We start from the raw sequence: 6,414 nt of genomic DNA on the forward strand, positions 1-6,414 counted from the left end.
GTTTCACTCAACATGATATCATAAGGAACTGTATTTTTAATCTTGAACTTGCTTGTTATCAAGCGCTTTTGGATTTGCTTGATCTGCTTCCACTATGAACCTGAAGTGTTGTTGGCCCATAATTCACAACCATAGAGGATAACTGGAAGAACTAAAAGCCCAAAAAGAGTTTGGGAGGCCTTCTAGTCTCAAAACTTCACTTCTCTACATCTGTTCTGAAGAGCATACCATGCTTTCCAACCACCTAGGATTCTCTTCTTCCTACAACCATCCCAATTTAGATTTTTGTTGAAGTCAATCCCAAGATATTTATAGTCTAAAACTTCTTCAAGAATATTGCCTTCAAAGTAAAACTTATGTTGGTTTTGTTTCCTCTTATTAGAAAAAACCATGATTTTTGTCTTGTTGATATTGACTTGCATCTCGACCATTTTGCAAAAGTGCTCCAAAGCATAAAAATGTTCTTGCAAACCAAGAGTTGTTTTAGCAATAAGAATGAGGTCATCCGCATAAAGAAAAAGTTTTATCACAAACTCACCCAGACGAACACCATCACCATCCTGAGAGTTTAACCACTCTTCCACCTTGTCAATGTATAAACCAAACAACGTAGGAGATAACGAACACCATTGCTTGACCCCGATATCGCTTCTAAAGCTTTCGGAGAGACTATCAGAGGTTTTAATTTTGACTTTAACCTCCTCATAGAGCCTATGGAAAGCTACTCTAAGATGAATGGGAATCCCAAGTTCTTCCATTCTTTTCCAAAGTTTAACCCTAGGAACTGTGTCAAAAGCATTTTTGAAATCAACAAAACAGCAAAAGATCTCTTCTTTCTCTTCCCGTCTTTTTTCAATTAAAAAAAAATATTCATCAAGATTCAAGGCATATTTAAGTAAGATTAGACACTGAACTAATTTTTAGTTTCAATGTGTGTTTGTTCAAATTGTTGCTATATATAGAAAAAGATATCAATATCTATGTAGTCCATTGATTTTCATTAAAAAAATCAAACTCATTGATTTCATATGTATTTTTTACTTTTAGATTTTGGGAATCTTTTAGAAGTCGGCTTTGATTAGATAGGTTGTATCATAGACCATCCTTAGCCTTTTGGAAGTTAAAATTGTCTTCTTCTAAACTAGTATTTAAAGAGTAAGTAGTGTTGATGAATATTAGAAAGTTTATTTAGTGAGGATCTTTTCCTTTTAAAGACAATATTTGCATCAATGTTTTGAATCACATTATGTTGATACTAAAAGAGTGTGTTTTTGTTTGAGATTATATTGTATCTTTTTACATCAATGTTTTGAATCACATTATGTGATCCACCAATGTCTTCTCTTCTTGAGAATGGAACATAAAGTGTGATATAAAATGTTGTCGAAAAATATACTACGAGATTTCATCCAAAAGAACTCTCTCTCACTTTCTCTTTTTTTCAAATTATTTTAGCAATATTGGAACAAAGATTAAAGGTACAAGCAACCATGCAATTTGCCCTAATCTTTCATTAAAAGCATATTATGATATAAGTTGATGATATGATGGTACCTTAATACATGATTGATAATGTTATATGATGCATGAATAGGTCTTAGATACCTAATAATGAATTGGGTAAGTGCACCAAGATGGTGAACAAAAAGGGGTATAAGTGGCAACTTTTTTTCTAGAATTAGGTAAACTTAAACTTCAAAGAGATATTTGAAGGTCATGCACTAAAAACTAGGAGTTGAGAAAAGAATAAGAATTGCAGTGCTCTGAACCTAGTTTCTAAACTACTAAAGTTTTTAAAAATTAGATAAGATTAAGAGAGTCAAACCTCTTGTGCACGAAATACTATTCCTAATTTTTTCATAAAAACATAACATAGTTGTTTTCGTGCACTGCACAAAATATATAGTTAGATTTAGTATTTTGCAAAACCCTTTGGTACGATGACAGGTAAGAGTGAAATATAGAAGTTGTGTATTTTTTTGTAATTTTATTTTGAGTATTTTATTTTTATGATTTTTTGAATTGACCGCATTCTAAAAATTTGATACATGTTTGTGCACTAGGCATAACTTGCATCAAAATAATTGAAAATGCAAACTTCTTTTTTTAAAAGTGTATAGAATCTAGTGTAGAATAATAATATATAATTTAATTTGAATTTGGTCAAGTAGATCAAAATTCATTAAAAAAATGGTAGACATATGTCTGTGAGGACTGTCAAAACACTGGTAAAGAAAATTAAAGTTTACTATGCTATGTTGTCCAAAAATAGAAAAATCTATATGGTCAGAAAATTGAGAAGACGTGTGAGATTATGGTGGTAATTTTAGAGATACCCACTTGATCATTTGTAAACTTGATGATGACGAAGTCGAGAAATCATGTTGGAAGATGAAAAAATGTGTAAAGGGACAAAAATGGGGGCAAAATGGGCTTGCAAGCCTTAGGATCGTTTTCCAACCCTCTTACCAAGCCAAAACCCGCATGGGTTTTGAAAAAAAAAAGGTACTATTCACAGTTCTCCATAACCCACACGGGTTTTGAAAAACAAAAAGTACTATTCACAGTTCTACATAACTCGTAACTAAAACCATTATTTTGTGTTTCACAAAACCCGTACGGGTTATGAAAACATAATAATGTATGCTTGTAAACTTAGCATTTACTACACATATGTATAGACATGCATATATAATATGTGTTTATGTATGTATATATGCACATCTATAGTTATATAGATATATGTATATATGTTTGTATACATGCATGTCTCTCTTCTTTTCCTCTCTCTCTCTCTCGTCTTCCTTCCCCCATCACCTTCTTTGTCTATTATGAGCCCTAATTATCCTCCTTGAGTTCTATCTCATCTCTCTCCCCCTCACACTTCTCTCTCTGTCGAGTCTCTCACCCTTTTCTCCTTCTCGTTCTCTCTCTACCTCATCTCTCTCTCTCTCTCTCTCTCTCTCTCTCTCTCTCTCTCTCTCTCTCTCTCTCGCGTTATCCTATCCTATTCTCACCCTCTCCCCCTTCTCTATCTTTCTCTACCCCTCCCTCTCCCTCTCCCCCCTCTCGCTCTCCCTCTCGTTATCTTATCCAATTCTCTCTCTCCTCTCTCTCTCCTATTCTCTCTTATTCTCTCTCTCTCTCTCCCTCTCTTTATTATATTCTCCCCATATCTTCCCTCCCCCTCTCCTTATCATATTCTCTCCCTCTCTTCCTATCTCCTATTCTCTCTCTCTCTCTCTCTCTCTCTCTCTCTCTCTCTCTCTCTCTCTCTCTCTCTCTCTCTCGCTCTCTCTCTCTCCCTCCCCCTCTCCTTATCTTATTCTATCCCTCTCTTCCTACCCCCTACTCTCTCTCTCCACTTCCTATTTGGTTCCTAGTTCTATATAACCCGTACGGGTTATGTAGAACTAAGGCCAAAACTTCTAGTTCTGCGTAACCCGCAGGTTTCTAAAAAATATAATGTTCCTCAAAACCCGTATGGGTTTTGAGGAACTTTTGATTTTTTATTATAAAATAAATTTTTGTTTTTTTAATTGTTTTTGGACCAAGCCTAGCACGTTTTAAATTTCCAGAACACGCACGAGTTATGAAAAATTTAGTTTTTTTTTGCATGTGGCCACTTTTCTGTTCACCCTCTTGGTACACTTAACCAATTATAATATGTGCTTGCACTCAATTCATAAAGTAGTGTCTATGAGGAAGGGAATTAGCTTGGACTTGGATTTAAATTTAATTTTGAAAGTTTTGGGATTCTTTTTGTACCCTTTTTATTTGACCTAATTAAAGGAATGGGCAAATGAAATATCAAGACCAATCTTACGGGATGTGTAAATTTATGATTATGTTAGATTGAGTATTTGTCAATTTTTATGTAGAAACATGTCACTTGCACACTAGTAATTATGTTAGAGCAATCTAATTAGAGTGAATCCAAATGAAGCGAAAAAAGTGCAAGGTATCAAGTTTTCACCCCTTACATTATTACAACTAATACTAGAAGTATGTTATGTGGTGTTCACTAATTTGTTTCATATTCTAGGGAAAGAAAGCATACTTCACAAATAAGCTAGAGGATAATTTAATAAAATTCAAATCTTAAACAAAAATGAAGATGACAATGCAATAACCAATCTAGATCAGTAAGCACAAGATTTATAAACAAATGGGATATTTTGCACACTTGTTCATTACAACATATTTAAATCTTAGTTTAAGAATGAAAACATGATTAAATTCGCATTGCATTAATTAAGAAAGGAAAGAAACTTAAAATAAAGAAAACACAATAAATGAAGATATCTGTACCCTAAATAAATCCCCTTCGACTAAAAACTTTCGCTAAAAGTTGAGCACAATTTTACTTAATACTCCATTAATGGCATTACGAAGAAATGTTGGACCTTAGGATTATTAAACCAAAAAAAAATCACCTTTGTTGAAGCTCTGAAACAACCCCTAGGAACTCTTAAATCACTTCACTTGCCTCTATTACTATGCCATTCCCAAAATTCAAAGATTTCATGGTAATTCATGCTCAATGTTTATTATTACTATTTTAGAATATAATTTATATGACTATGTTTTAAGTATTTATCAGCTTTCAAGAATTTATAAACATTGGTTGATCGATGGGTGTGCTCCTCTTAGCACCCATCAGGTCATTTAGATATATTGTGTATCATCAATAAAAGTAGTATGATCTAGTCAGATCGACTTTGATCTTTGATTGACCATCTCGTGTCTACTTCAATAATAACTTCATGTGTGAATAGAGATATATGTTTACTCCTTTATTTGGTATGCAATACTAATTATTTTTGTTATTCCAAGTATTTATTGTATCAAATAGGAGAGTAAACATTCATAATAAAACCTCTAGCTACAACTCCTTGTAGTGCATACAAAGCACTTGAGATTCATTACACACATTCCATAAATTGATATGTATCATCTTGTCTTACACCACAATACTAACACAAAAAAAATTTGGTACACTTTTGTCTTCAACTATTCATATTATAAGAAGGAACATTGTGTAAACATAGAGGAATTTGTTCAACATTAATTATCTCAAAAGGAAGAATTTGTGTGTTTCTACTCTTTCTATCATGAAGATCTAAGACCTTCGTAAGCTACTCTTTTCCCTAGTATACATACAACATGAAATGTTTCCCACCTTCAAAGAGACAGTATTTGTTTTCCTTCTTATAAAACACTACTTTTTGTCATTTACATGTATGAATTTCTCAAGATAGCACCACACATATCTAAATAAGTGACATCAAATGTTTTTTTGTCAACTTAGTTAGTCCCAACTAAAAATCTCAAATTTCATTACTTGCTAACTAGCACACCAAAACCATTTTTGACCCAACCATACCTATAAGGCTTGGGATGTTGAACATTTTTTAAGTTTTATTTTTTCTACCAAATCTTGAGAAACCAAGTTAGTTTAAGAACATGAGAAAATAATGCATCAAATGAACACTTTTAATATCAATCTTGATTTTAAATAATGCTTCTTTTGATAACAAGCCAACTTTCTAGGAATGTAGGAAATTGTAGAATCCACTTTTGAAGCGTAATCGATTATCTTAGATTATTTATCTTTTTCAATAAAAATATTATAGTTATTTTTATCTTTATTACCCTATGAGGGTTCTTTTCTAGATGCAACTTTTAATATGAGGACTCTTATGGCCATCCTTACCACAATTATCATAATTAAGTGTAAGTTTTTTAGTATTTGTGGAATTTATCTTTTTTGTCCTTGGATTTGGATCCTTTAACCTTAGGAGAGAACATATAACCATTTGTTACCCAATTTCATATAACCAAATGGCTAAATGTTTCTACATTTAACCAAGGAAAGGCTAGTAGAAGAATTTCTTTATAATAACTCTTTTTTTTTTGTTAGTTTTAAAGAATCATGAGCTTGCATCCAAGGTTGTTGAATGCTTGGAATGATCTAAAACAATTTTGTAGGAGAAAATGAGCTAAGTTTTTTTTCCAAGTTTGATGAGTTTATCGGTGGTGATATTGTTAATTTATATGGTAAATGAGCATTTTCATCAAATGTCATAGCTAACTTGCATTCACCTCTAGAAAAACTAATGAATTGACCTTAGGTCAAGTAGTTTCTAGAATGTGAAGGGTTTCAATTGTTCATTTCAATTTCTTTGCATTTTTTTTATGTGTACACACATTCTTGAGGGATGTGAAGGAGATTCTATCAAACATGTCCGCATAGGAAGCAAAGATTGGCTCTCATGATAACTCTTGGAGAAAATGTTGTAAGTAATTATCATGTTTGAGCAAGGTTTTGAAACTATGGTAGACATTTATAGTTTGTACATGCTCTTGAAATTTTTTATAAACATCATTGATCATATTAATACTTTTCTCTAA

The sequence above is a fragment of the Cryptomeria japonica genome, chromosome 6 (assembly GCF_030272615.1).
Source record: "Cryptomeria japonica chromosome 6, Sugi_1.0, whole genome shotgun sequence".
Classification (NCBI taxonomy): domain Eukaryota; kingdom Viridiplantae; phylum Streptophyta; class Pinopsida; order Cupressales; family Cupressaceae; genus Cryptomeria; species Cryptomeria japonica.